Source organism: Canis lupus, chromosome 17, assembly GCF_003254725.2.
Source record: "Canis lupus dingo isolate Sandy chromosome 17, ASM325472v2, whole genome shotgun sequence".
Lineage (NCBI taxonomy): Eukaryota > Metazoa > Chordata > Mammalia > Carnivora > Canidae > Canis > Canis lupus.
Genome location: NC_064259.1, coordinates 5207284 through 5219956, shown reverse-complemented (window position 1 = coordinate 5219956; position 12673 = coordinate 5207284). Strand labels below are relative to the sequence as shown.

General features: G+C 45.6%; 1 long non-coding RNA gene across 1 annotated transcript; it reads right to left on the bottom strand.

Moving 5' to 3' along the window:
- Positions 1 to 3522: 3522 nt before the first annotated feature.
- Positions 3523 to 9012, bottom strand: LOC112664883 (uncharacterized). The gene is made up of 3 exons (XR_003140078.3): positions 8571 to 9012; positions 6074 to 6196; positions 3523 to 4181 (listed from the first exon to the last, which is right to left on the bottom strand). It is a non-coding gene; the product is annotated as an uncharacterized LOC112664883 (long non-coding RNA).
- Positions 9013 to 12673: the final 3661 nt, after the last annotated feature.

Below are 12673 nucleotides of genomic sequence, written 5' to 3'. Positions count from 1 at the left end.
CATAGTTAAGATCAGCTGAAAAGCCAATAAATGAGGTTCTCATCACTGTCATTTAGCACAGAGTCACTCACTAGCAGCTCCAACTAGAGAAACAGTAAAAATATAACAAAAACAAATCAAATGAATGAGCAAAACAATTTTTATTTGCAGGCATTAACTAATTTGTCTTAATTTGAGTACAACATTGGCAGGAATATGACCTTTTTCCCAGCTTTATGGCTTTGTCCTGACATTACTCATCGAATACCCTATCCCTTTGCCCATTTCTTGAAAGGACATATACATAGTCTGTTTATACCTTTATTTTGTTTCATCAGCCTATTTGTCAAGTTCTCTGTCAGTGCTCCTTTAGTTTCTATGTTTTTGTGCTGTATTTTGATATTTAGTACTGCTCATCCTCTTCAAAATTAAAAAAAAAATTTCCCATGTCTAAAATTACCATAAACTAAATGCAAAGAAAGAGAATATATTGATAAAATACTTAAATACCTAACAACAGCCAAATTAGGGACACTTGGGTGGCTTAGTAGTTGAGCGTCTGCCTTTGGCCCAGGGCGTGATCCTGGAGTGCTGGGATTGGATCCCACATCAGGCGTCCTGTATGGAGCCTGCTTCTTTCTCTGCCTATGTCTCTGCATCTCTCTCTCTGTGTGTCTCTCATGAATAAATAAAGTAAAATCTTAAAAAAAAAAACAAACAACAGCCAAATTAGGTGATGCCTGACCCTCCTCGGTGTATTCAGCATTGCTTGCCGGGTGGGGAGGCAATGAGTATTAGCATAATTTGTTCATGGGAAGGAAACTTAGGCAAACATTACAAAGGGAATAATTTTCAACAATAATATATGAATTCTCTGTCTTTATCTTATTAATTGTTCAAACATCATCAGTCCATCAGCAAAACACCCAGACTGGTGCAATAACAATTACATTGAGTCATATTTGATATTCTGCTGAATTTTAGTTACACAAAAACCATATACTTTCAGACTATATTATGAAGTTTTACTTGTCAAGGTGGGCAAGTAAAATCTACTCTATTTAACAATTTATTGGTTTGTTTTATAACTTTCAAATATTTTGACTGATGGGCCTCCCTCTGTATTCTTACCCTAGGCCCTGAAAATTGAGAGATGGGCCTCCCCATCACCTCCAGCATCTGTGAGGTCTGGATGTGTCCCTGAGCTGGTGGTTTCACCTCTCTGAGCATCAGGGCAACCCCACCAGCCCTGTCACCCCCAGGATCTGCTTTTTTAGAAAGTGCCGTGCACACCAGAGGGTCCTCTGAGTTGAATTTGGTGGTCTTATTTCCAGAGCAGACTCTAGTTGCCTAACGACAGTGACCACAAGTTGTCTGACATTTCTCACATATCTAGCCTCAAGACTAGGCATACAAGTGCCTCTTAGCCCCTTCTAGCTCCTGCACCATTCTGCAGAAGAGCCAAGAAGCTGAGAACATGATTTGAGGGTCTTCGACTCCAGGCCTTGCTGTTGTTATCCTGCAAGAAAGAGAGGACCAGTGGCCTTCGCCACCAGGCTGGCAGTCTTTGTGGCCATGAGGCTGGGAGGATGGACCTGACAACCCATTGTCTGAACCACTATCCTTATCTTGCCTCTCACTCCCTTATTCTGAATCTATGGACTACAGTGCTCCTCCTTCTGGCCAAAGCCATCAAAGTGTGTTTCTATCAACGGAAATCTGGGCTAACATATCACATTCCCGCTCACTATACTTCTTTCCCTATAACTACCAAAAAGCCAAAAAGTATCCTCAGGAAAGTGCAGATGGGTAGTGATGGGAAGGACAGAGACCAGAAGAATCAAAGCTTATATGAGTGTGTACATTCTATGTGGAGATCTAACGTGAAGATCTTAGCTGTGCTGACATTCTGGAATCCCTGTGCTGAATCATTGCTGGTCAATTATTTCATGGAATTCTTTAGCAGGGGATCCCTGGGTGGCGCAGCGGTTTGGCGCCTGCCTTTGGCCCAGGGTGTGATCCTGGAGACCCGGGATCGAATCCCACGTCGGGCTCCCGGTGCATGGAGCCTGCTTCTCCCTCTGCCTGTGTCTCTGCCTCTCTCTCTCTCTGTGACTATCATAAATAAATAAAAATTTAAAAAAAAAGGAATTCTTTAGCAGAAATGGACTGGGAGCCATCTCTTCACTGCCAAGTTTTGTCCTGGATGACCCTCAGCTCCCAGGTGTGCAGACCAACCATCCCTGCCTCTTACACATCCCCATCCTGCTCGCCAACATGTATGCCCAACTAAGGCTCCTTCTCAGTCTGGAGAACAAAGCCATGCCCATTTAGATAGAAATTTGAGGGATATATGACCTTTATTTCTACATAAGTGTTGTTTGGTCATGGTTAAATAAAAGGAAGCATTTGCATTAGATAAGCTCCTTTATATCTCTTTTTTTTAAAAAAATAAAGTCCTCTTCAGCATTTATCTTGGAGATCTAAAATTCTTTCAGACTAGAACACCAGTACTAGAGTTTACTTAGGGGTGCACTTGAGACTGCCTAATGCAAATCATCTTTTATTCAACGGGAAACTTTGTGATGCTGACAAATATCATATCCGAATAATGGTTTAAAGAGATGAGAACAAAAAAAAGCAAATGCAGCTATGCTTAACAAGGTCCGGGAAATGATATTGACATTTCATCAGAATTATTATGTCGTCCAGAAGAAAACAAATATTCTAACGAGAGGAAGATTGAAGGAGGAATGATCAATATTTCTCTGGGCCACTGTGGAAGCCCATTGGTCAGGACCTTTCAGTGAGTAAATTGGTTTAATATGTGTATAGAAATAGTTCTCGGAGTTGGATTTTCTTAATATACAATTATAATAATTTCATAGGTTCAAATTCCGCCCCCCCCCTTTTGCAAATAAAGCAATAAAAGGGAACATATGTAAGTTTTTAAAGAGGAATCTCCTGGGAAAAAAAAACCCAAGTCACCACGTCAATTTCATGCCTTTTTTTCCAAGTGTTTTGGACTGTAAAATAAGAGCATCTTCCAAAATCACATTAGTTGAAGCCTTGGGTGGTTGGGGAGTGGAGGCCAGGAGAAATGTTCCAGTGAATTTTGCTTTCCTGAAGCTGTTGTTGAATTACTCACAGCCCATCTGACTCATGTTCTACATTCTGAACTCACCACGAGGCCTTGGTGCACTCATGTTCCTCTGCATCACAGGCTAGAGATATTAGGGAGCCCACCAGGAGAAAAGAGACTATGCCAGCATTGGCTTTGAAGATTTTCCTAACACAAAGGACATTGAAGAATAGAGTGTTCCCTTTTTCCTCTTGTGGCCCCAGTATTTGGAGAAAAGAGCCAAGGCATAACTGCTAGGGGTAAGAAGGGGGTGCGGGGGACAGAAAAGAACCCACACAGGTAGGATGGTGTTATGAGGGGCCTCAAGCGATCGGGGTGGTAGGTTCAACCAGGGATTCCCATGTTGTTTTACTATATCCCTAAACACAGAAAGAAAGCACAGGAGGACAGAACAAAATGCACAACTTCACATACAGAGTTTATTGCTTTATAAGTCAGAGTTGACATCCAGCAACACCAGGTCTCCCCCGGAGCTCTTCTCCAATTACTAGCACAACAATTAGGACCATTTTTCATGTAAAATCTTTATGCCTGTAATTCTTCATGAATTTTCCCAGGAAATTAACTGCATCAAATATTGCTAAGTGGTTTCTATTGACCCCATTTTCCCAAAAGGTCCAAGAATAGCTAAAATTTACTCAATCACCTGTCTACTACATGTTCATCATTTTTCTTGGCACTGAGAACACAGCAGCACACAGAAACCAAGACCTTACTTCTTTTACCATATGTCTCAGTGATGGGGGATAGTTAAGATAAATAAATTAAAAAAAAAAAGTGTGTGTGTGTGTGTGTGTTAGAGCTTAATAAATGTCAAGAGCTGAAATAAAGCAGGATAAAAGGAGAGGAAGTGATGTGGGTGCTGGCTTAATTAGGTTAGGCAGGCACATTCTCTGATTAGATGGCCTTGGGAAGAGGCCTGCAGGAGATGGAGAGCCATACAGATGTATGCAGGGAGTGGATTCCAGATGGAGCAGACAGCAGTGTAGGTCTGAGGAACATTCCAGAGGCCAGTGTGGCTGGAGCCATCAGTGAGGGGATACTGGTAAGTTGGTGGCTCCTGGTGAAAAGGTAGTTTGTAAGAAGGTAGTGTGTGCAACATTGAGTTATAAAATGATATTACGTAAGACTGATTAATAATTATATTCACAGAACTTATTAACTGAAAATTACTTTTAATAAAACAATAATTACAGAATTAAGAAACTTGGAGATCATATGAAATCAATAATTTTTCTAGTTATTGCAAAATTGCTTTAAGAAGACAAAAGCAATTTAGGGGCGCCTGGGTGGCTCCGTCTGTTACCCATCTGACTTTGATTTTGGCTCAAGTCATGATCTCAGGCTCCGCTCAGGTTCCATGCTCAGTGGGGAGTCTGCTTGGGATTCTCTCTCACTCGCCCCTCCCCCAACTCGCGTATATGCTATTTCTCTATCTAAAAATAAATAAATCTTAGGAAAAAGGAAAAAAAAGAAGACAATGAAGGAAATTTAAACAGAAAAATAATTGTGGAGGAAATTAACCAAGGCTCTCCAAAACAGGGCCTGTCTTTGCGCCTCAGATCCAATCACACCAGGCTTCTGGGATAACAGAATTCCATTAAAGGTCTAAGGGAGCATGAAGCTAAACTCTCTCAATAGAAGGCGCTGCAGACACATTGCAGGAAGAAGAGGCCTTCCCCAGAGGCTAGGAGGCCCTGACCTTGTGAGGCAAGGACCCCAGTAGGGCCAAGCCCTGCCACTAGCCCTTCCCACAGACCCTCTGTAATGTCACAGACTTGACTTGGCAGTGCCTTTCTGTGGCCCTCTTGACATGGAAACCAGAGACCTGCATGACCCTCCTGGTCTGTAGACCTCTAGTTAGGACAACATCAGAAAGCTCCTGTCCTGCATGTCCGTGGCAGCGTGGAGCCCAGAGGGCCATGCACAGGCCATTTGTTCCTGCTGCATCTCGCCTACCCCGTGTTGGTCCCCTTTGTCTCCCAGAACAGCCCTCTATATCTGTGCCCACTACACAACTGAGGGTGACCTACCTACTGTCTGCTAAATGATCGTACACCAGCTCCTACCTGGCTAACCCGGACACTTTCTCTATATGCAGGGCCTAAAGTACACCTTCTTCAACAAAGTTTGAAACCCTTCCAAATTGTTTTCTTTCTTGGGTGCCCTGTCTCAGTCCTAAGATACCAAAGGGCATTTCCTTATATTTTATATCAGTTACTCTTTTCATAGTTAGTAATTCTTTATATTAAATTTCCCTCTGTCATCTGCTGTGTGGTTTCTGTCTCTGGATTGGACTGAGATTGCTACAGAGACCAAACTAGGCTATTTCTTTTTAAGATTTATGTATTTGAGAGAGAGGGAGAGAAGGAGGGTGGGAGAGAAAGAGATTACAAGCAGGGGAGAGAGAGGGGCAGAGGGAGAGGGAGAAGCATACTCTTCACTGAGCAGAGAGCCCAACATGGGGCTCAATCCCAGGACCCTGCTATCATGACCTGAGCCAAAGGCAGATGCTTAACTGACTGAGCTTTTAAAAAATAGGATTCTAAAAGCCTTTAACTTAGGTGATTTTATCTTTATGCAAACTCTTCCTGTATGTGTTTTCATAAAACTAGCATAAAAATGTAAAACTAAAAAAGCCAGACTATTCTCGCTGGTAAATGTTGGTGTTAAGTTATTGAACAAAACAACAACAAATAGCAGTATGCTAAGAAAAGATCATAGCATGTTGGTCAGTGTCACGTGTCAACTTGGCCAGGCTACAGTCCCCAGATATTCAGGGAGACATTCATCTCGGGGTTTCTGTAAAGGGATTTTGTAGTTGTGACTAAAGTCCACAATCCATTGAAATTAAGTAAGAGGAGACTATCTTAGATGCTCTGGGTGGGTCTAATTCAATCAGTTGAAAGGCCTAAGAGCAGAGTTGCATCTCCTCTGGAGAAGAAATCTCACCTAGCTTCATGCCATGCCTGATGGCCTGCTGTATGGGTCCAGAGTTCACCTGGCCAGTCCACAGAATGGCATCAATGATGTCCTTGCAGTCTGTCTTTTCTATCCAACAGGCTGATGTTTATTCTAGGGATGGAAAAAATTATTTTATGATCATGGGAATACTGGATTGCCATCAAGTCCTTACATCAAAATAAATGATTAATGTATTTAAAAATAAAAATAAGTGGTTGTTAAGGAGTAGTAAAGTCTTTCTAAATATGATTCAAAACTGAAAAAGCCATATAGGAAATAAATTTGACCACATATAAATTTTTAAAAATCTGAATTTTGCAAAATATTCACAATATGAAGTTGAAAGTCAAAGACCAAAAGGGGACGTATGTACCAGAGGACAACTTATTTCCCTCCTGTGTAAATAACCAGCACAAATCAAAAAGAAAGAATTAAACAAACCGTAGCAAGCAGGCACAGATAGAAGGAGGCACAACTTGGAAGTGGAATGGTCAGTGACCGGGAAGCAAATCAGAAAGGACTTTCCTCACTGCCAATTCGAGAAATGAACAGAATCTTAGAAAGACTGATTGTAAATGATCTGGGTAAGGGTCCCAGGAAATAGAGATCCTCATACACTGTTGCTGAATATCAACTATTGGAGGAAAACAGACAGTACCCATTGTAGCGATTTTAGAATGGTCACAGCATCTGAATCAGCAGTTCTATTTTAGGAATTTATCCTAAGAACCAGTCACAGTGTTGTCCAACATCTATGTGAAATCACAATCATCATGTGTTTATAAGCAGTGAAAAATTCAGAAACCAACTGAATGTGTAGGTATGTTCACCTCTGACCCATACTAGTGGACCATAGGGCCCATTTGGTGCACAGTTGCCCACAGAGCTCTCCCTCCTTCTGAGGCAAGCAGGTCTCCAGAGCCACGTCCAGAATCACCAGAGTGATCCAAAATTCAGGAGAACTTCATTTTCCTGGTATTTTTTTTTTTATTCTCTTAGTTCCAACAATCTTCTTATCTTCACCAGAGAATCCTACCCATCCCTAGTCAAATCTTCTAGGATGTCTGTCCCAACCTACTTTTTCAGTCCCCTCTCTCCTCGATCTCCATATCAAAGTCTGTCATTCTGTCTCAGATCAAAGCAGACAGTGAAGCTGGTGCCAGATGCTTCTTTGGCCCACTTCCATTTCTTCTCCAGTCCTTGCTGCTTTCAGAGGTTGTTGCTTCAGGTGATTGGTGTTTGAGTGTCTCCCATTCCAGGAACCCTGGTCAAGTATGCAGCAGCCCCCTTCCCGGAGCATCCCCACACCAGCCATCCTGCTTTGTGCCAGGCAGATTCTGACCTGTGGGTCTCAGGGACATTCCTCAAGTCCTGGCACAACCCTCACTTTGTATATGGATGCTTCCATTTGGATACCCTGTTTGTGCCCTCCCTTACTGAGGTAACCAGGCTTGAAACTTAACAGATCTTCTTGGATATGGACTTCCAGCAAACCCTGTGCTCTGCTTTCACCCATGCCATCCATCTCCAAGCCTGGTTACAAGTTTGGGTGGGAAAGAAGGGGGAAATGATGGATGCCCTCTGATGATGTGTATACAACAAGACAGAAAAGTAAGAGAAGACTCCAGAACCCTCTGTGGGTTGAATTATGTCCCCAAGAAAGAGAAGTGGAAGTCTTAACTCCAAGGGCCTGTGAATGTGACCTTCTTTGGAAGTAGGCTTTTTGTAAATAGGATCAGTTAAGACGAGGACACACAGGAGTAGGGTGGTCCCTTCGTCCTGTGTGACCGGTGTCCTTGTAAGAAGAGGTGAACACACCAACAGGGAGAATGCCATGTGCTGATGAAGGCAGAGATTGGGTTGATGATGAAGGCAAGATTATTTGGTGTCTCTAAGACAGGGAAGGCAAGGATTGCCAGTCACCACTGGTAGCTGGAAGAGGCAAGGAAAGACCCTCCCCTCGAGGCTTTCAGAGACAGCCTGGCCTGGGGACATCCGGGTGAGAGACTTCTGATCCAAGAAAATACGTGTGTGTGATTTCAAGCCCTCCAGTCTGGGTACTCGGCTGCAGCAGGAGACCGAGCCAATCCTGGAGCATCCCTTCTTCTAGCTCTGCAGGGTTTTCCTTTAGATTCAGGTCATTCATCTAAAGAGACTGTAAGCTGCTTAGAGACAAATTATTTTGTTTTTTCGGTCTTTGGGTTTCCTAGAGCAAAGGTCAGCCAGCAACGGCCTGAGGGCCAACCTAGCCCACTGCCTGATTTTGTCAATATTGGCACCTAGTCACGCCCACTTGGTCCCCGGCAGTTGGTGGCTGCCTGCCAGCCCCAGAGAGGAGTCATCAGAGACCATGTGGCCCACAAAACATTGACTCCTTGACCTTTTGAGAGAAGATTTGCCAGGCCCTACCCTAGGCCATAATAAACATTCTTCACATTTTTAGACAAGTGAAATAAATTGAATGGATTCACGCCTGTAAGATTACCCCATCAACTGGGTTCCAGCGGTGATGAGGTGTGAGACAAGGCCCCTTCTCTGCAGCTCGGCCAGGGGAAGATGGCATAAGCTCCTCGCAGGATTTACAAGAGGGAAACTGCACGGTGATTAGGATGGATTTTCAAGCTTTAGAAAAGCTTAGCTTTGTTTGAAAGAAAGAATTATTTGTGGTGGAGGAGAAGGCAGCCTGCCAAGAGAGGAGAGATTCCTCTTTTCTAAACAAAAGGGTTTCAAAGTGAAACCTGAGACAGGAGAGCATGGCTTTTGTATGGTCCTCTGAAGGCCGATTGGGAGGCCCGGAGCAGAGCCCGGACTCCGCGGCTCACCACATGGGTGGCCCTGGGAAACTTTTGCCAATGTCTCTGGGTCTTACTCTTCTCAATTATAAAATAAAAGATTTCAATAAGGGGCTAAACCAAGGCATGGATCAGAATAACCTGGGCAGCTTGTTGGAACATGGATCCCCAAGTATCTCCTTGGAGACTGCCATTCCACGATTCTGAAAGAGAACCCAGGGATTGGACTCCTTAAGGAGCAGGGGGGCTACTGAGAGGCAGCCCGTTATCAGGCCTCCACGGGCTGACATAGGCCATCTCTGAATTAGTCGAACAGTCTTTCCAATTCAATGACTTTGCTGGCTCTTGATAACTCAATAACCTGACCCAGCTTTTCTTCACACTGCACACTACCCAACCCCCTTCTTGTGTCCATTTCTAGGGAACCACCCCTCGACACATGCACACGCACACACGCACACACCCCATTAAGCTCCTTCTTTCCTGATGTTCTGGCTTTCTACATTGATGGAGGGAAAATGATGCAGTTTTAACTAAACTGGGCACATGGTATTCCAGAAGACACTCACCCCGAATTCATCTCAGCCACATGTTTCACTAAAATCAGAAGCCTCCTCATTTGTGGGGCGGCCACAGTCCCTGCTGACACAGGACCTGGGATGGAGCCAAAAGGTGAGTGGGAGCCACTGAGTTCTCTGTGCACCTGTGTTCAAACAATATCCAGAAACATATCGTGCTTTCTTAAATCAGCGAGCAATGAGAGCTGGCGGTTTCAACTCCAGGCCTTGGCATTCTCCGGTTTTGATTTTTGTTGTTGTTGTTGTTGTTGGTTTATGTCTTGATGAATCAAGAAGGTGAATTACTTCTGATCAAGTTCGCTGTATTATTCCAAGGGGTCCAAACAGCTCAGAAGATTAATTTATTGCTTTCTACCAGTTGGAACAATCTGGCAATCCCTAATTTTCAAATGGGATTGAGTTGTGTTCCTTTGAACAGATTGTCATGCATTTTAGTAAGTAAGTAGAGGTTAGAGACACATGTGATTACATGGAATGAGGCGGTGAGTTAAGAAGCATGTATAAAAAAGAGGTTTAAACAGCAGACGTGAGCCATTCCCGCTGCACCTAGGGAGGGGAGTTGGGAATACTGAGAACTGAGTCTGTTTTCTCTCCTCTCTTGTCTTTCTCTCTGAAGTGGTTACCCTGAATGTACAGACTACAGTTGCGTTACTTAGTCTGCTTTGTTTAATTAGTAAGATGATTCCATAAATAAAATCCATGCCGCGATACTGTCTGACTGTGTGTTCAGCAACTTACTTAATCTGCTTCTCTGGTACCTCAAAAGCAGCCAATAATTCTGGCCCCTCAGCTCTAGAGTTTTCCTAGCAGCCCCTGGGCAAACATCATCAGCTCTGTTCTGATGGGTCTCAGAGATAAGAATCCACTCCTGCGGCTCCCACCTGGCAGCGGGAGCAGGAACGTACTTTCTGTTTCCCCTTCTCACGTTTAACCTGGGGCGTCATAAGTACCTGCTCACAATGCAGAAGGAAGGGAAATGAGACCAGGATCTGAAGAGCAGAGGTGGAAGGCGTGTTTCCTGGACTCAAGCACCTCGCACATTGATGGAGCAACAGATACGTAATGAAATAATTGAAATACGGAGTTGTAAATGCCATGCAATGTAGGATTATCCTTAATAGTCTCTATTTTCCGCTGTGCATTGAGGTGTCCTCCCCAAGTTAGAAAGAGCAGTAAGGATGGTACCGGGGTGACCGATCCACTCTGCATTCTAACTCCTGTGAGACCCTGACACCCTTCCAGCAGCGTGGTGGTAGTGGTCAGAGGGACAGCAGGGATTCGGAAGTCTCTGCTCCCCCCTTCTAACCTTCCAGCGGTGCCTCCTTCAAGTTGTCCCCCCTCCAGAGTGCCACTGTGGGGCCTGAGGGCAATGACACGGCAAAGTGGTGATGCAGACAGCCTGGCTGCCCCATAACCATTCTTTTTATTCCTCTTTCAAAATACGGAGCAAGTTCCCTAAGGAGTTTGTCCCATTGTCCATCTTCACCAAGGTTCCCCTGAACGTGGCCTTAAGAGGAACGGACAAGGTTCACATCCTGGCTGCTCCCTCACCAGCTGTGTGTGCCAGTCTTGAGTTTCTGTTTCCTCACATATGTGCAAAATAGGGAGATAGTTGTGGCTCTCCGCTAGTGTCCTTGTGAAGCAGCATTGGGTCAGTGCGCAGGAAGAGCATGCGACAGTGCCCGGCACACGCCCGGCTCCATTGCTCGTAACCCCGGACACATCTGCGTGTTGCCTCTGTCTGCTGCCCAGATTGCCTTGATGGAGGACCGTCGGTCTTGGGGTAGAAAGGGGCCCACCCGTACCTTAGTCTTCCCTCGACCGGGGGAGCACAGTGGAATTCCATCAAGGCCACCGCGAGCCGTCCGGCCCTCGCTGGACACACAGGGTTTCCTCTGGCAGAACTAGTAGAAGCCAAGGGGACCCACCCCCCACATTTCCTCTCTGGTGCTGGTGTACAAGCCTGTGACATATATGAAAAGGGGAAGGGCCCTTGGAGGCAGCCTGTCTACACCCTTCATTTTCTCAAGACAGGGTCAGAGACACGGAGATGGAGGAGGGATTTGTCTCTGGCTGCCCAACGTCAGGGCTTGGACTGGAATCTGGGAGCCCCAACCCTACCCCTGCTTGTTTCTGGAATATGGTAAGAGGCAGCGTGGTGAGTGGAAAGAACAAGAACTTAGCGAGTCATGGGGCCAGGCCCAAATCTTGGCTCCTCTGACACGTCACCTGACCGTCTTTATCAAATAAAGGAAGATATTAACTCCTTTCTCACAGAGTGGCTGTGAGGATTAAAACAAGGGTCTGTGTGTGAAAGCACCTGGCTCGAAGCAGGTGCTTAATGAATGTTAGTTTCTTCCTATTGCAGTAGAACTTGGATATTTATAGATGCCTGGAAACAGGAGAGAGACCCAGAACTAACAAAGGCTTCTGACAGAGCAGCTGGCCCGGCGCCTTGCTCAGAGGTGTGCACAGGTGAGTGCCTTTAGGCGCCGACCTGAGCAGAGGCTGAGAGTTAGAGCAGAGCGCAGTGGGAGCCCTTTTTTTTCCAGGAACACAGATTAACTGGCTCAGACGCTGTGGGAAAGGGAAGGTAGGTTGTGCAACGCGCAGGTGGCCCTGGGCACAGCAGTGACCAGCGTCAATGTCAAGGCTGTTTTCCTCTGGGCTGTGCCCCCCGCCGGGTTCACGGGGCCCGTGGCCAAGTCAAACAGGGCTGCCCACGCTCAGGGCAGGCTGCACTGGCTCCGGGCGCTCCCAGGGACCAGAGCATCAGACTCTCAGGTCAAACGTTCGCCCCCCGTTACCGGGAGCAGCGCACCTGTGTGCCTATCACGCGCCAGCTGAGAAGCCAGCCCCTCTGTTCCTCCAAAAAAAAAAAAAAAAGCTCCCGGGTTTGCATTTTCTTTAAAGCATCAAGCACTAACCGAACGCCAAGGCCTCAGCCAAGTCTAAACATTTGCCTTGGCACCGGGCCACCCTAACACAAGGCCTTAACGCCGGCCCGGGCCGAAGCGCCTTAAAAGAGATCCGCATGTTGAAATTCAGCAGGATCAGAAATGTGCCAGGTAGACAGTTGAATCTGAAGATTAGAATCAAAGGGTGAGTCACTAAATCTGAGGCGGAGTCAGGAAATGGCAAAGCAGTCTTAGGGCGTCCTGGAAGCCCCTGGCACAGAGGACGCCTCCCCGCCACCGAGGGCGGCCCTGGGCCCCGGC